The sequence below is a fragment of the Blennius ocellaris genome, assembly GCF_963422515.1.
Source record: "Blennius ocellaris genome assembly, chromosome: 11".
Taxonomy (NCBI): domain Eukaryota; kingdom Metazoa; phylum Chordata; class Actinopteri; order Blenniiformes; family Blenniidae; genus Blennius; species Blennius ocellaris.
In genome coordinates this window covers 7,640,327-7,659,214 of record NC_137660.1, presented here as the reverse complement: position 1 = coordinate 7,659,214, position 18,888 = coordinate 7,640,327, and the positions used below count along the sequence as shown (strand labels likewise).

Below are 18,888 nucleotides of genomic sequence, written 5' to 3'. Positions count from 1 at the left end.
GAGCTTTGTAATGTGATGGGAGGGAGCAGGTGCTGGAGAACCACAGACAGAAGAGAAAGGTGGCCGTCAACACAAGAAAGAACAGTGAGCTGGGGTATTCTGACGGAAAACTGGGGAATCCATTTCCAAATAGATCTCACAGTTAAGAAACTTACATGCAAGAGAAGAAAGCCCACACACACACACACACACACACACACACACACACACACACACACACACACACACACACACACACACACACACACACACACACACGTGGCTCGAATGCGTCGGATGACACACAGAGGAGCCTTTTCAGAACACACACCTCACAGTGAACAAGAGCACACATTCATACATGCATGGACAGTTCACACACAATTAGTCACACATTAGTCAGATTTCCCAGAAACAAAAATAAGAAGAAGAAAGAAAAAAGAAAAAAAAGTCAGAAAAGTCCACACATGTATGTCCAGAAACACACCTAAACTTGCATTGTGGTTGAGGAACGTATGGGCATCTTCCAGCACGCTTCAAGTGCTCATTCTCGGAGGCCCCAACCTTTCTTTTTCAGCAGCAACACTGCAATTTGGGTGTGCCGTTAGGGCCAGGAGATAAGTATAGGCTGACTAATATGCACTTAGGACCCGGGGAGAAATACTTAAGGCTAAATGTTTAATTTGTGTTTGTACAACACATGTCCAATTCAAGGAAGAGCTGGTGTCTTTTACAGAGAACAAATAATTAAGATCCTCTGGATCGGCCACAGGTTTGAAAACACTTTTTTTCCCCCCCGATGAACGACATCATATGGGAACGCTTGAACACTTGCAACACTGTGCGGACAGACGGAGGAGCGGCGTTTTGCCACGGAGGGGAAATAAGATAACAGCAGTGCTTCACGCCGGCTCATCCTCCCACAAATCAGGTTTGATTTGTGCGTCACACTGAAGTGAGCGCTCCCGCAATCTAAACGCCAAAATCATTCTCTCCTTCCCCTCGCGTTCAAATTCCTTCAACTTCTGTCTCTTCCAAATGCTCATACACACTTACCACACCACCGTGCAGCCCCTCTGCATCTCACCGTAGGGGAAGGGGGGGGGGGCTCTCAGGCTCTCAGAGTCCATGAAATACATGTGGCATATCAGGATAACATGTGAGCGATGGCTAGATTTTGAAGTATGAGAATTAGATCCTGAGGTTAGCCTTGCATTGCAGTGCATTAACACCAGCGTGCACATTTTCAGGGCTGAGCATTGAGGCGGGGAAATAGAAACCCACATTTCCACAGAACAATTTGGCCCCCAAACAAAACATTTGTGTTTATTTTTAAACAAAACTTGCGCCGCTGAGAAATTGTGAGAAGAATTGACGTGATTTTAAAAGCTGACCTGCAACATTAACAATTCTTAATTTAAATAAAAAATATAGCTGCTGTTTCACCCCTAAAGTGATCAATTAAATGTATGTCCCCCCCCCTAAAAAAAAGATATACGAATCTGTATTTATTATTTATGTATTGTATAGATGGAGATATATTTAGATTTGCTTCAGCTGTGTAGTGTGTTTAACACATAAGCTTCTCTAATAGCGATTTCATGTTGCTGACAGAAATGTAATGGACCTGAGGACACATTCAGGCTTGTCCTCCTGTTGTCAGCACTGATTCCCACAGAAGAAAAAGGAGAGAGAGAGAGAGGGAGAGAGAGAGAGAGAGAGAGAGAGAGAGAGAGAGAGAGAGAGAGACCAGGACAATGTGCTGAATTGGCAGCCTATATATAAGTCTGCCATTTGGACACTAATGCCACTTTACCTTATGAGGGAACTTCAACCCGCAGCACCTGCTCAAAACAAAATGCCATAGGAGATCAACTTCAGCGGCCCCCACTCCTGCTCGGATTGTTTTTCAGACAGACACTCTCACTTACAAGAGAGAGACGGAGGAGAGAGGGGGGCTGCTGCTCTATAAATTGTTCTGCTCGAGTCCAAACAATTAAACAACTTGTTGGAAATGGTGATTTACTGAGCAGGCCGTCGTGGGCAGGCCCAAACTGGCAACTGCAGGCATCTGTCAAGTCGGGCAATTAAAACCCTGAATAGGGGAGTGATTTGATGTTCAAACAAAAAAAAAAAAAAAAAACGTTGATGCGTAAAACAATTAGATGTGACGCTGAGGATTGCGCACTCTCACCGACTTCACTAAAACGGTGTTTTTATTTTATAAATGTAAAAAAAAAAAAAAAAAAATCACTGACACATATCTAGACTTTCCTGTTTAGCGGTTTTCCTTTTTTTTTCTTCTTTTTTTTGCCCCCACGTTGTGCGATCTCTGCTCTCTTCGTTCACTTTCTCTGAAAGCTTCTTATCTGCTGGAGAGCAGCGGCTTATCTCGGAGGTGTAGTGTGGCTCTAAATGCGGGGAAACACCCTCAAGTGACTTTATCTGTCTTCACCAGGCCGCTGTGGCGAGCCTTGTCCTCCTGTACCCCCTTGTCACATCCTCACCGTGAACCCAACAGGAAAACTTTCACACGCGGCGAGTCCGAGCGGCGCGCTCCCCGCGGCGCATTGCGCACTGCCCGCCGCCCCCTGCCCCGCACCGTCTCCCTGTCCCGCACTGTCTCCCTGTCCCCGCACTGTCTCCTTCCCCCGCATTTCACCTGGTCCGCACTGTCCCCCTGCCCCGCAAAACTCAAGTCCATACACCCGCAATTAACTTCATACATAAGCAGCGTGGCCGGTGCGCACGATCCGGCTGCACACTTGTATTTTTGTTTGTTTGTTTTGAAGTTCAGAACGCCAAAAGAAGAAGAAAAAAATCATGAAGGAGGCAGGAACGGACACTTACTGAATAATTCTTCAAATGTCTCGCCGTCTTCTTTTCTCTCAATGGATCCGCATTTTGGGGGGCCCGGGGTCTATTTTAATTTATGACTCGCGCATTCTTCTGGGGTCAGTCGCCATGACCTGCAGAGGGGAAAGTTAACCCCCTGAGCCTGCAGACGCTTCTCCCCTCTGTGGTCTGATGTCTCCTTATTGTACTCCGGGTGTGCGTCCAGCCGGGCATCACCGTTCAACGCGCATGCAGCAGAGCCGGGGACGAGCACGGTGAGCGCACGGGTCCGAGGAGCGCGACGCGTTCACGATAACGGACAGAAGGCTACCGCTGTGTGGCCGAAGGAGAAACTACTTGACTGGACTTTATCCCATGCATCACTTTCAAACATCCGTTGATTTGATGATGAAAAAACTAAACTTTTTGAATGCAAGTTTAACTTTAAGTCAGGCCTCCTTAAAAAGTTTCTTCTTTTATTTTTTATTTTTTAATTTGAGAGCAGATATTTGGACAAAACATATCTCAGCTGTTCTTATAATTTCTTGGTGAGGTGTGAGTCTATAACTATTTATTGGTGCTCATCCATTCTCATGAAATGGAGCGTGAAAGGTTTGCGATGCAAAACAAAGTAAAGCCACTTTTGTTCTTGCACAATATATCTTTGATCTCTGGAAATTAACTTTGAATATCATTACCATCAACTCAAGTGAAGGACATTCTAATCGATCACGACCGACACGTTTTTTTTCACATTCATATTTGTTGATTTTTCTCGGGTTACATATTAATTGTTGTGATTTTGAAGATACTGTTACCGAATTGAGATGAAGTTTATGAATATGATATTCAAGTTTAGTTTATGTGCTATTTATTATCATTATTATTATTACTATTGTTATTCTTATTTATACTATTATTATAGTTCATAATAATATTATTAATGTTATAAATATGATGGGTCTGAGTAGCTGTCAGGGAGAGAGTGCAAACTATAACAAACAGTAAAATCCTAATTTATTGTTACAGCTGTAGATAGCGTTTATGTTCATTGTTTAATTTATTTAAATATATTTCAGTGATTTAATGTGCTCTTAAACCAGTTTTGCCAATCATTAATTACCCGTTTTCTGTCGGGTTTTTTTCCCCCCTCCAAAGGTAGACATAGAACTCCAAACTTTCCCCCAAACTAAATGCTAAGACACTGCTCTGGGGTCGCGTAAGGTCGACAGAATCTAATCACGGTCCAGCTCCAAGTTGAAAGACTGAATCTGCCTGCTGTCACCCCTGCGTGGAAGCTGAGCGCAGATAAGCGCGAGGGCGCGCGGATCACTCCCCCAAAAAAACAACAACCACAACGATGATGCCACACCGCGACGGCTCTCTCTTACCTGCGCTCACTCTGCAGACACCCGCCGGATTGCTGCGGGCGAACAAGTGTCAGAAGCAGGAGTCAGTTCAAACAGCCTTCAAATCCCGTGCGTAAAGTCACCATCGCTGGAGCGCGCCGCGGACTTTGGTAACTCCTCCGTTGTTGCGCGGCACTGGAGATCAAAAAAAAGAAAAGGAGGAGGGGAGGAGGTGGCGAAGGGGTGGTGGAGGGGGGTGGGGGGGGGAGCGCGTCGCCGGAGTTTTCAGAAGTGACGCTGAGTCTGTAGAACGGCTGTACGATGGCTTTTTTCTCTTAAGTTAACAAAAAAGGAACAAAGAATTGAAAGTGTTTCAGATTATTTCCCGTCCGGCACTTTGTGGAGGTTAAGTGAGAGTGCGGGGCACTGACGGGTGAAGAGGCAGAGGCAGGATAACCCCTCCTCTCTCTCGCTCTCTCTCTCTCTCTCTCTCTCTCTCTCTCTCTCTCTCTCTCTCTTTCTCTCTCTCTCTCTCTCTCTCTCTCTCTCTGTCACTTTCATAAAGTGAATTGTTGAGTAAAACGCAAAACAATTCTTCTTTCCACTGAACTTTTTCTTTCAATATCTCCTCCATTCGTACACGCGCTTGCAGCCCGCGGACGTGAGCGTCCTGGTCACCTGTTCTCGACTACAACGTCGATTTAAAAATAAATAAATAAATAAAAAGGTAAAAAAGGTCATTATAATTATATTTTTCTTACCTTTGATTGTCCAGATTCTGCGGCAGTCAGCGTTGGTTTTAAAAATGTAACATTTATAAATCAGAATGAAAACTTTTTTTTTTTATCAAAAAGTTATTTTATGACAGTTATCATTTACTAGTTTATCCGGTAATTTAATGTAGCTGATACCGACGATTTTGGACTAAAAACAGAATTCTTTCGCGTTATTGGACATTTTCCCTTCTTTTTTTTTCCTGTTTCAACAAAAAGGTCTTTGATCTATGTTGCTTGGAAATATATAATTCGTTTTGGAGGTATACTGCAGGGATTGGTTGGACTCAAGTAGCTTTAAAACATATCAAATCGCATTAGGTGAATATTAAATTGAATATGTGGATTATTACGTCGCAATGCAACGAAGTTTCTGGGTCCTGTCGGAGGTGCTGAGCGACTCCAGGCTGCAGAGACATTGCGTTTACTCTGACGCCACCTCTTGGTGATTCTGAAGAAGTTTCTCTTCTAGTCCAGCCTGGAATTAACCTTCTGGATGCTGAGTTTGAAGGTTTTTTTTTTTTTAGTTTTTGTTTTTAAATACTGTGGAAAAATAAGGTGATTGATACTTTGTCATCAGTGTAACATTAAAAGGTATCCTCATTGCAGAATTATTGAGAAGTTAAAAAGTAAAAAAAAAATGTTTTTAAATGGACCGCACACATACTCACATTAGTGTTCCAATGACTTGAAATGACCTTTTACATGTTTTAGGGTTCATGTTTTAATTTTTTATTAGAAGATTAGCTGTGTTTTGCTATTGTTCCTAAAAGTAAAATGCATTTGAGATTTTAGAGTCTCTTTTCCATCCAACTGAAATATTTTACATCGTGTTAAAAGTGCTGAGTTATGATTTTCAGTGTACGCTACTCATAAGGGCTTAAGGTATCAGGCAACAGGTTTCCACGCAATTTGCAAGTAAAGTCAACTAATTCAGGTTAAGAGTGTATCCCTGCCAAAAATCAATAAACTATCATTTACGGTGGGCCAATGAGAAACCATTTCTAATTGTCTGGTGTTTTGCTTGTCTTGTGATGCCCGATCCCCTCATTGATCTGGTTTCTGCTTTCAGGCTGTCTTTCTTGTACACATCAAAGAAGTGGTAACTGCACTTTGCCGCACATGATTCAAACTTCAGGATAACTACCTACTAAGCTCTGTGCAACTACCTAAGAGATATGATGAGGTGCTTAAAAATACAACGTGGGTCTTTTCCAGGTGCCAAAACTGAGTCCTGCATACCCTAAAGCATATGAAATGACACCAATATCTTGGAGATTGGTAATCTACAGCCAAATTAGTGGCCAGTATGACATTTCTACTGGTCCAGAAAGTGACCATCTTGAAAAATGGTGGCCATCTTGGATTTTCAAGTGGCAAATCGGATAGAATTTTAATTCATACCCCAAACTGTGCCAAATTTGATTCTGCAACCCAGGGACATCGCAGTCTGACGTGATCATCAGAATCAGAATCAGAATCAGAATAGTTTTTATTGCCATTGCTTGTAAACAGGTTCAAAAACTAGGAATTTTTCTTGGTGAGACGTGCAACATTAAACATAAAACATATAACACAGGGTTTAGATAAAAATAGCTATAAACTTTAAGCTATGAGGCTTTAGGGGCATGCATAGGAATATAAAAATAAATAAAAATAAATAAGCTAAAAATAAGAGGTAAAATATGGTAGACGACAACAATGGACAAAGAACAACAGGATTGGATTTACTTACGGTGCATAAGGTGATGGAGTGATAAAAAGTGATACAGTGATAAGTGGTGCAGTGGATCTTAGTGCAATAGAGCAGGTTACAGTCTGTACTGAGTCATTAAGTCTCTGTATTGTTCATGAGTCTGATGGCGGTGGGGAAAAAACTGTTCAAGTGGCGGGATCTCTGGGTCTTGATAGACCGCAGCCTCCTGCCTGAGGGGAGAGGGGTGAATAGTCCATGTCCAGGGTGAGAAGGGTCAGCAGTGATCCGACCCACACGCCTCCGGGTCCTGGAGATGAACAGGACTTGGAGAGATGGGAGCTGACAGCCAATCACCTTCTCAGCAGCACGCACAATGCGCTGCAGTCGGTACTTGTCCCGGTCTGTGGCCCCGGGGTACCACACTGTGATGGAGGAGGTGAGGATGGACTCGATGATGGCTGTGGAGAACTGCACCAGCATCTTGGTCGGCAGCCTAAGTTTCCTCAGCTGCCGCAGGAAGAACATCCTCTGCTGGGCCTTCTTGATGAGGGAGCTGATGGTTGGCTCCCATTTGAGGTCCTGGGTGATGGTGGTACCCAGGAAATGGAAGGAGTCCACAATGGAGATGGGGGTGGGGGAGTCCATCAGGGTGAGGGGGGACGGAGGGGCTGTGTCTTTCCTGAAGTCCACGACCATCTCCACTGTCTTCTGGGCGTTCAGCTCCAGGTTGTTGTGGCTGCACCAGGACGCCAGCCGGTCCACCATCATGTGTTCTCATGTGGGCAGAAAGATATCAGATTTTAAACGTTTTAAATGAGAGAGGATCCTGGATCTTTTCACTGCACTCTCCAAACCTTTAATGTCAACTTAATGTATTAAAGATTAGAACAGAGAGGACAGCCTGATTCCAAAAAAAAGGAGAAGAAAAAGACACTCTTAATGTGAACAAATGAGACCCATGAGGGTCAGACCTTCCCCGATGGACCAGAGACCAGCACCCAGCATCTCTTGATTCTTGTATCACCATTGGCTATATAGTTGATGATATCCACTCCACTACGAATAAGACAGGAACACGAGATGTAAAACCAGAGATGATCAAGTACCTGCCATCCATGTCTGAAATGGTTTTGGTGTGGGAAAATGGAACAGATTTACCGGCCAGTATGGCAACCGCTCTGGCCTTGGAATCGAAGCTAGAATGGAATATTTCGGCAACCCAGGGATATTGCAGTCCGATGTGATCATTTGTTCTCATGTGGGCAGAAAGATAATATCAGATTTTAAAGGTTTTAAATGAGAGAGGATCCTGGATCTTTTCACTGCACTCTCCAAACCTTTAATGTTCCAGCTAATAACTGATATTTGACTTTGTAGTGTCAGTCATATGTATTAAAGATTAGAACAGAGAGGAAAACCTTATTCCCAAAAAAAGAAGAAGAAAAAAACACTCTTAATGTGAACAAATGAGACCCACAAGGGTCAGACCTTCCCCGATGGACCAGAGACCAGCACCCAGCATCTGATCTCCCATCAACCAGGGAAAACCAACCAGTTTCTCCAGGACGGGACCAGGGAAACGACACCTCACAGAACTTCTTTGTGTTTTCTTCAACAAGCAGGAAAACCATCACAGACCTGAGCGACAAACTCCTCAGTCTGGACAAAAGGGACAACCAGGAGGCTGCAAAGAAAGACTCCTGAATCGTCAACGTCATTTTCTTCTCCTCAGTCTGCAGAGGTTATGGTTAGGGTGAGAGGTTGCTAACCACAGTTAGCAGGAGGTGCTAACTACCAGAGAAGACACCAGCTTCCCTCCAGCCTGGACAACAACCAAACTCCTTCTTTAAAGACACCAAGTGGAAACAACAACTGGGCATTACCTGAGATTAGTTAAACCTGATGCTATGATAGATCTGTTTACATTTTATGAAGATGTGTTGATTCTATTACAGTGACAGTTCTATAGATAATGATATTAGGAGCAGTTATCAACCTGTAAACCAACATTAGCTCTGCCACAGATACAGGGTCTGCATGCTAATCTTTGCTTTACTAACTAGTTAACTCACAATCCTACACATATCATATCAAAGACAACATCACACAGTCACTGAACACCATCTGACGACTCCTGACGTTTTACAAAGCAAGTCGCATTCGCATAAACTCATTCTAGATATGGTCCTTTCGCAGAGACACACAGGAAGCAGATGCTAAGGACTAGCTTCCAAGTTCCATTGTTCTCCAGCACATGGTCGAGACCCAGGACAGACTTCCTGCTCTCTGATAACCTCCATTTGAATGTAGTTTCTTGTGATCCGCCATCTTGTTTTGTAGTTCCATCACACACACACACACACACGCACGTGCACACAGCTGTACATAGGTACTTAGAATCTGTGTTTATTTGTTTTCATTGTAAATAAATCAAATTTTTGGAATCATACTTGCTGTTTTATTAATGTGCACAAAGGTGAATGAAACGTTGACCTCTTCTGTCTCAAGAACTCCAAAATCCTTCAAGCTTTACTGTTAATTCTGGTCATTGCAATTAATTTAATGATTCCTGATTCCTCCCCCCTTGAACTGCTACCTTACCGTGGTGGGGGAGTTTGAGCACCCGAATGATCCTAGGAGCTATGTTGTCAGGGGGCTTTTTGACCCCCAGTAGGGTCTCCCAAGACAAACAGGTCCTAGGTGACAGGTCAGACCAAAAGCTGTTCAACACACCCCTATGAACACGCATCAGAGGAGAGCAGTGACGTCGCCCGGTTTGGCGCAGCCGGGGTCTCACCCTGGAGCCAGGCCCGGGGTCGAAGCTCGCATGCGAGCGCCTGGTGGCCAGGTTCTTGCCCGCGGGACTCGGCCAGGCTCAGCCCGAAGGGACGACGTGGGCCCCTCCTCCTCATCCTTCTGTGGACCCACCACCTACAGAGGCTGCCATAGGGGTCGGGTGCATTGTGGATTGGGTGGCAGTCGACGGCAGGGGCCTCGACGACCCGATTTCCGGACACGGACTCTGGCTTTTGGGACATGGAATGTGACCTCGCTGGGGGGGAAGGAGCCCGAGCTTGTGAGGGAGGCTGAGAGATACCGTCTAGATATAGTCAGGCTCACCTCCACTCACAGCTTGGACTCTGGAACCCAGCTCCTCGACAGGGGCTGGATACTCCACTTCTCTGGAGTTGCCCGCGGTGTAAGGCGGCAGGCCGGCGTGGGCTTGCTTATTGCCCCACAGCTCAGCCGCCATGTGTTGGAGTTCATCCCGGTGAACGAGAGGGTTGCGTCCCTACGTCTTCGAGTAGGGGACAGGTCTCTGACTGTTGTCTCGGCCTCGAATAGCAGCTCAGAGTACCCAACCTTCTTGGAGTCCCTGGGATGGGTGCTCGATAGTGCTCCAACTGGAGACTCCATTGTTCTACTGGGAGACTTCATTGCGCACATGGGCAATGAGAGCGAGACTTGGAAGGGGGTGATTGGGAGGAACGGCCTCCCCGATCTGAACCCGAGCGGTGTTCTGTTATTGGACTTCTGTGCTAGTCACAGTTTGTCCATAACGAACACCATGTTCGAGCACAGGGGTGTCCATAAGTGCACGTGGCACCAGGACACCCTAGGCCGGAGGTCAATGATAGACTTTGTGGTCGTGTCAACTGATCACCACCTGGTGGTGAGTTGGATGCACTGGACTGGGAGGAGGTCGGATTGACTCGGCAGGCCCAAACGTGTTATGAGGGTCTGCTGGGAACACCTGGCCGAGCCCTCCGTCCGTACAGTCTTCAACTCCCACCTCCGGGAGAGCTTCTCACAGATCCCGAGGGAGGTTGGAGACATTGAGTCCGAGTGGACCATGTTCTCCACTTCCATTGTCGATGCCGCTGCTCGGAGCTGTGGCCGCAGGGTTTCTGGCGCCTGTCGTGGCGACAATCCCCGAACCCGGTGGTGGCAACCGGAAGTAAGGGATGCCGTCAAGCTGAAGAAGGAGTCCCATCGGGCACTGTTAGCTCATTGGACTCCCCAGGCAGTCGACAGGTACCGGCAGGCCAAGCGAGCCGCAGCCCGAGCTGTGGTGGAGGCAAAAACTCGGGTCTGGGAGGAGCTCGGAGAGGCCATGGAGGAAGACTTTCGGTCGGCCCCGAGGAAATTCTGGCAAACCGTCCGGCGCCTTAGGCGGGGGAAGCAGTTCTCCACCAACACTGTTTACAGTGGAAGTGGGGAGCTGTTGACCTCAACTGGGGATGTCGTCGGGCGGTGGAAGGAATACTTCGAGGACCTCCTCAATCCCACCACCACGTCTTCCATTGAGGAAGCAGAGGCTGGGTTCTCAGAGGTGGACTCGTCCATTTCCCAAGCTGAAGTCACCGAGGTTGTTGCTAAGCTCCTCGGTGGTAAGGCACCGGGAGTGGATGAGATTCACCCAGAGTTCCTTAAGTCTCTGGATGTGCAGGGACGGTCGTGGCTGACTCGTCTCTGCAACATCGCGTGGCGGGCAGGGACAGTACCTCTGGACTGGCAGACTGGGGCGGTGGTCCCCCTCTTCAAGAAGGGGGATTGGAGGGTGTGTTCCAACAACAGAGGGATCACACTCCTCAGCCTCCCCGGGAAAGTCTATTCCAGGGTACTGGAGAGGAGGGTCCAGCCGTTAGTCGAACCTCAGATCCAAGAGGAACAATGCGGTTTGTGTCCTGGTCGTGGAACACTGGACCAGCTCTATACCCTCCACTAGGTGCTTGAGGGTTCATGGGAATTCGCCCAACCAGTCCACATGTGTTTTGTGGATCTGGAGAAGGCGTTCGACCACGTCCCTCGAGACGTCCTGTGGGGGGTGCTCCAGGAGTATGGAGTCCGGGGCCCTTTGTTAAGGGCTGTTCGGTCCTTGTATTACCGGAGCAGGAGTCTGGTTCGCATTGCCGGCAGTAAGTCGGACCTGTTCCCAGTGCACGTTGGCCTCCGGCAGGGGTGTCCTTTATCACCGATTCTGTTCCTTATATATATGGATAGAATTTCAAGGCACAGCCGGGGGCCGAAGGGGGTCCAGTTTGGGGACCAAAAGATCTCATCTCTGCTATTTGCGGATGATGTGGTTCTGTTGGCTCCATCAAGCCTGGACCTTCAGCGTGCACTGACGCGGTTCGCAGCCGAGTGTGAAGCAGCTGGGATGAAGATCAGCACCTCTAAATCCGAGGCCATGGTTCTCGACCGGAAAAAGGTGGCTTGCCCCCTTAATGTCGGTGGAGTGCCCTTGTCACAGGTGGAGGAGTTCAAGTATCTGGGGTCTTGTTCACGAGTGGGGGAAAGATGGAGCGTGAGATCGACAGGCGGATCAGTGCGGCATCTGCAGTTATGCGGACGTTGTATCGGTCCATCGTGGTGAAGAAGGAGCTGAGCCAAAAAGCGAAGCTCTCGATTTACCGGTCGATCTTCGTTTCTACCCTCACCTATGGTCATGAACTATGGGTCATGACCGAAAGAACGAGATCCCGGATACAAGCGGCTGAAATGAGCTTCCTCCGTAGGGTGGCTGGGCGCACCCTTAGAGATAGGGTGAGGAGCTCAGTCACCAGGGAGGAGCTCGGAGTAGAGCCGCTGCTCCTCCACATTGAGAGGAGGCAGCTGAGGTGCCTCGGGCATCTATTTCGGATGCCCCCCGGACGCCTCCCCAGGGAGGTGTTCCGGGCATGTCCCTCCGGTAGGAGGCCTCGGGGCAGACCCAGGACACGCTGGAGGGACTATGTCTCTCGGCTGGCCTGGGAACGCCTTGGGGTGCCACCGGAGGAGCTGGAGGAAGTGTCTGGGGCGAGGGAAGTCTGGGCAACTCTGCTCAGACTGCTGCCTCCGCGACCCGGCCCCGGATAAGCGGCAGAAAATGGATGGATGGATGGATTCCTGATTAACTGTTTAGTATATTTTATGAGACTGATATAACTGAATTGGCTATCATTTCCTGTTAAACAGGTGGTGCTCCGAGGTAATCTGATACAGATCAGATTAAATTTCAATAACATGATTAATAACTATCTTTGATCATTATTAATCATTATCGATAGCCAAGCACAACAAAATGGTACAGAGTGATCCCTATGAAGTAAGAAATTTCTACATTTATTTCTGTTTTAGGAAGCACATTAAAATGTTTGTCACATTTATCGTTTCAAACGTGTGCATACACTAAGTGAGTTAATGTAGAAACGCTAATTTAGAACATTAAGTGAGTCGTCCTGTGGGTTAAACTTTAAATAGTTTTGAATAAAGCCGCCACATGAAGTGAATGATTCATCATATTCACTATTGTAACTATTTTGTCTCTTAAAATATTGGTACGTTGTTGGCAGGATTCGAACCTGCGAGGGGAAACCCCAATGGATTTCAAGTCCATCGCCTTAACCTCTCGGCCACAACAACCTGTCTGCCTCATCATTCCACACACACTGATCTATAAGGGCGACGTCATCCAGCTAATTAGATAATAACATTTCAGGTCATGTTGGGATGATTAAACATCAGGATACTGAGCAGATGACATCAGAATCAACAATTAATATTTGAGAGACAGATCTTTTGTGTGGGGGAAAAAAACCCATCCAGCAGTAGAGTACTAAACTGTAGTAATATTTGTTGAAATTTGTGATTTTATTATGTATTGTCTGAAAAAAAAAATCTGTTCAATTTTGCTCATATTTCTATCTTAAAGTCAGAGTCTTAGTCCCTGTGAAAATGTCAAAAGTAATAAATACCAAACATATATAATTGTTGAAACATTAAACACTAATATTTGATCAAGATCTGTACCTCTCATAAACACAGTCATGTGTGTAATAACCTTTTAGAACCACTAGGGGGACACCTCGCCTTTATGGTGACTGATCACTGCACTCAATCTGCAAAAGGATTTTCACCAACAGTATTTATGTGTGTGTGTGTGTGTGTGTGTGTGTGTGTGTGTGTGTGTGTGTGTGTGTGTGTGTGTGTGTGTGTGTGTGTGTGTGTGTGTGTGTGTGTGTGTGTGTGTGTGTGTGTGTGTGTGTGTGTGTGTTTACTCACCGGCATTACGAGACCAGCCGGGACCAGCGAGTGGGATGAACTTTGAATAGTAAGACTTTCATATTTTATATTTTATACATATATGACTGATAGCCTTGACAGACTTAAAGAAGCTTTACTTTAGATGGTTAATAATAATAATAGTGCACTGTGCACATGTTTATTTTGTTTTTTTAAATTTCACAATATGTGTATAGCGTGTGTTCACGCAGGTTTCCGTTATAAACGGCTGTAGAGCTGTGTTCTATCATTCTACACCTCCATTCCTCCTGATGTTATTTTTATCAACGTGACGGTGCTTCAATATGATGAACACAGTAACACTCAGGACTTCGATTTCCTCCTGATTTAGTATTGGATGATATAACCTGAATTAGACAAAAGGTTCCAACCAATTTAAAATGTATGAATAATTTCAAATTAATATTGATACTCATTCTGGCTGTGGCTGTGTCATTGACTGTTCTTGCAGAAGTTTAGTTAGTTTAATGAATAAATACCCTGAAAATATTCACCGTAACCAATGTTGGTGTGATGGTGGATCATTTGTTGTCTTTCAGAGAGTGCATACAACGCTAAACATTTCAGAGGCAGCTTGAGTAGCAATATTGTCATTTCACCAGTTTCTTGACTTCAAGTTTTGCTGCCTATTAATTATATTAATGATGAACTAAGGAGAGCGTTTTCTGGGACAAACGGCCTGGAGGCCCACACCCTATTGTATTTGTAATGTTTCTTATTGTTATTGTATTTTTCTTTCACTGCTGAGGCGGCTTTCAGCCCAAATTGGACCTAAACGCGCCCAAAAACTCACCAATTTTTGCACACTCATCAAGACTGGCGAAAAAATTTGAGAAATATAAAATTGAACCTCCAGAGTGCCATAATGTGCCACCAAGAAACCACTATCTCCTCTGAGGAAGGATATCGTGTCTGCTTCAAAACATGATTCAATGACAGAGGAGACTCTCCTGCTCAAAAATTCTGATCAAATTTTGAAGGGTTAGAAAAAGGGAAAAAGAAACTCAAGATTCTCCCCTGATAGAACATCTTGAACAAGTTGCGACTGTGATTCTGATCGACAAATTGAGCAGATCAGAAGCGCAACAAGAACTTGCCGAACAAGTCGATGTAACACATAGGAAAAATGTAAGAAAACATGACTTTTTTTTTTTTTATGTTTATTTTTTCCCGGCAAACAACGAACAAGGCAACAACACAATACATACAGCATTATATACATTTATTTGGATCCAAATCTTTGTGAGTTCTGACCAAGGCTGAGTCGAGAAGAGTTGAGTAAGGCTGAGTGGAGCCAGTGGAAATTCAATTACCTGAACGGCCTTTTGTTTCTCACCTTCCAGCCTCTCTCTTGCCTCTCCCTCGCTCACTCCTTCCTCTCTCTTGCCTCTTCTTCCATTCTCATTTCTGCCGAGATCTCTCCTGCTTCACTGTCTGCTCTCTCTCACACCTCGCTTTCTGCTTTCTTGCTTGCCTCTCCTGTGCTTCTGCCCTCATCACCTTCACCTTCTCCTTCATCACTCTCTCCTTCCTCAATTTCTCCTGCTTCTCTCTCTCCTGCCTTTCGCTCTCCTTTCTCAATTTCTCCTGCTTCTCTCTCTCCTGCCTCTCGCTCTCCTTTCTCAATCTCTCCTTCTTCTCTATCTCCTGCCTCTCTCTCTCCTTCTTCTCTCTCTCATGCCTCTCTCTCTCCTTCTTCTCTCTCTCCTTTCTCAATCTCTCCTGCCTCTCTTTCCACTCTCTCTCCTGTCTCTTCTTCTGCTCGTTTACCAGCATCATCGTCTCTCTATTCTTCCTCTCTGTCTCCTTCCTCAATCTCCCCTGCATCTCTCTCTCCTTTCTCAGATGCCCCTCCATCTTCTGTCTCGCCGTCCTCTCGATCCTCACTCCCTCCTGCCATGTATTCCTCTTTTTCTCAATGTCCTCTTTCTCTTCCCTCTCGCTCTCCTGCTTCACTTCTCTTTCTCTCTCCTGCCTCTCACTCTCCTTCCTCTTTTTCTCCCGTCTCTTTGCCATCAGTTGTCTGACTTTCTCCTCTGCTTTTTTTCTCTGAACCTTCTTTCTCTCAAGAAGAATCTGGATGTCTACTGTTTCTTTTTTATCATCCTGGGTCTTGAGGTCTGTGACCTCTGTCTCTTTGGTTTTTTGGGACTGTTTGAGAGTAGTGACCATTGAACGAAGCTGGCTGAGTTTCTGCTCATACTCAGGCTGCAGGGCAACTTTCTCTTGAGCTGTCTCCTCCGGCTGAGTGAGCAACATATTATCCCAGTCAGCAATGAATCTCTCCATGTTGGTCATAAAGGTTGTTAAGTCATCATTGTTTTTCTGATGTTCTTTTTTGAGATGGGCACATTCGGCCTCTTTAAGGGCCAAAGCATTTCTGAGGCTGTCCAATTGCAAATTGAGACATCGAGCATTGGCCTGAGCCTCGGTGACAAAGCCATTGATCTTGTTTAAACCATTGCAACAGACCTGCTTCAGCTCACTGACTTCGTTGCATTTCACGGGCAACTTCCTGTCAGTTTTTGCAATTGTTTGACAGAGACAATTGTCCAAGTCTTTAGGCTCCTCCTCGTCCTTGTCCCTCAGCAGTTGGTCTTTATGACGGAGCTCAGCATTCAGCTGTTCTTGATGCTTCAATAGAGCTCTGACCTGGCTGACCAAATCCTCCTTCTCTTTCACCAGTTTCTTATTTTGCGACTCAATACAGTCGTAGCGCAGACCGAGCTCTATGATTTTTGCAGCCGGTCCTTCACCCTTGCTGGAATGATGATCTAGTGCGTTCTCTCCATTCTCTGGTGTTTGGGCTCCTTGTTGTTGCTGTATGCTCTCCATGTCTTCTGTAAAATACTGTAATGGTGCTTGAATTTTAGATAGTAGGTTAGTAGTGGGTTTATCGGTAGCTTCTGTAGAGACCTTGTGACAATCTTTGATCTGAAAATGTTTCAACTGATGGAGTCTGATCAGGGAGTCTTATATACATGGAAGTGACATCAAAGGCACATAAAAGTACCTTTGTACTTATGACATGAAAAGTTATGATGTGACATCATAACATCCAAGGATGTCATCATTCCTCGAAATAGGCAGCTGAATTGTTCTTTTCAGTCCAACATGATATCAATAGGAGCACAGTAGAAATTGTGATTTATTTCAAAAGATAACCCTTCTCAGGTGAAAAACCCTCCTCCTTCACCTGTACAATGTTCATCTCTGTATCATCTCCACGACAGCAGAAGCACTACAAATTGTGACATTTTTGAAACGAGGGCTGAGAGACCTGAAAGTGGCCTGTATATACAACAGGCGTTCCAGATGAAAATGTTATCAAAAGTCTCCTGCAAAAGTGTGAGAGTATGTCCCAGAGTGCGAGGTCTCAATCAAGGCTACTTGCGGCTTTAATACTATTTTTTATATTTGCTTGTTCAAGTGTTTCTCGTGATAACATTATCAGGCCAAATATTTCATCAGAAAATGACTGAGTTATTGAAAAAATGGAACTTTAAACAACTATAAGGCATTTTTAAAAAGTGAATTTATTTTTGTTTGTGCATGTCACATTGTCTTCAGACATGATGACGTTACAGTGTGGTGCAATTAGTTATCTTGTTTATCTTCTTATTTCTCGAAGGTTCTAATTAAATTCAAGAGATTGCTTAGGAGAGCTAACAGGATCAATCAATCAATCAATCAATCAAACTTTATTTCTATAGCCTTTTACAATCACCTAGTGGTATCCAAAGTGCTTTACAACAAAGCTATATGTAAAAAAAGACAATACATTAAGAAATAAATATGAGAATAATACATAAAAACAATAAATAAAACACAGGTGCTGACTGTGGGAGGTGTGGCGGTGCTGCAGGTTGGTGAAGCCTTCCAGAGATTCATAAAAACAGAGTATACAGAATAAAATACACTGCCCTAGACAGAGTTAAAAGCCAACTTAAAAAAGTGAGTTTTCGGCTTTGATTTAAAAGGGCCGAGATCAGTGGTGGTGCGAATGTCGGGGGGCAGTTTGTTCCACTTGTTCTGGGAGCAGCAATAACAAAAGAGCGGTCTCCCCACTGTTTATATCTCGACCTTGGAATATCTAAAAGAAGCAAAGCAAAATAAATGTATGGATTCAAAATGCATGTGAATGATTTAAGAACAATAATTTTCTAAGTATTTATTGGGCTTCTGCAGCGCTTGATGATGTCTTATTTGAAGCAGCTTGCCTGAATCTGGTTGCATTAACACTAAAGTAACTGTGAATCTCCGTGTATAAATCATAAAACTCCGTGCAGAATTTGTCATTAAGCTCGTTGGCTTTGCACTTTCTTGATCAGTATAATTCTGTTGACAGCCTTGAGCTGTCTCCTGGCTCCGACTCCATATTTACACAACAAATGTCAGCGTGGTATCAGCCTTCTCATCAAACTCTTGATAACACAAAAAAAGATGCAGAAATGTCAGGCAGTTCCTGTTAGAATTGTTTTGCCTACACAGAATCTACTGCTTTGTAAGATTGAAATTATACTTTATATGGGATAATTTGCCATTGTTCACTCATTTCTTGGTCCGGTGGTCTTCAAAATCAGGACCCCTAGGTGCTCTCTCTTTCTGCCACCTCCCCAGACTGTCATCTCCATTTCGACCCAGGCATTGTATTATCTAAGCACCATGTCTAATGTGGTCCAGAGGCAGACAGGAGGAGACCAGAGAGCTATCCCAACTCCCAGACAGCTCAATAAACCCAGTCAAACTTGTTGACTGGGTTTATTGAAATTTTGGCCCGCTGCTAAATAGGTAACTAAATAAATATGTATGTATGTAGTTATGTATGTATGTATGTATGTATGTATGTATGTATGTATGTATGTATGTATGTATGTATGTATGTATGTATGTATGCGCATCGAAGGGGATAAATACACATAGAAGCAGTGGCAATATTTAGAATATTTACAGTAATGAGCATTCAGTTTCTGAAAATCGTTAAACATTCATCTGTTGTCTGTTTGTATTTTCTGCTGTAGCAAACAAAACACATTTCTATCATCTAACCTTCCATTTTTGGAGTTTCATGACATTTCCAGCGCAGTGGGAATTTATTGAGGACGAAGTGAGCTGCAGTTTTACCTCCTTACCACTGGTGGCAGCACTTTATTTAACCCACGGCTGACAAGCGAAGAGAACGGAAGTGTGT

The 18,888-nt window shown here is 44.8% G+C and overlaps 1 protein-coding gene across 1 annotated transcript in view; it reads right to left on the bottom strand.

Moving 5' to 3' along the window:
• Positions 1-4,335, bottom strand: part of LOC308135996 (transcription factor SOX-6-like) — a 110,711-nt gene extending 106,376 nt beyond the window's left edge. Inside the window, exon 1 of the mRNA XM_080504180.1 lies at positions 4,206-4,335. The gene's annotated coding sequence lies outside the window, so the exon portion shown is untranslated. The remainder of the gene's footprint in view (positions 1-4,205) is intronic.
• Between the last annotated feature and the right edge of the window lie 14,553 nt (positions 4,336-18,888).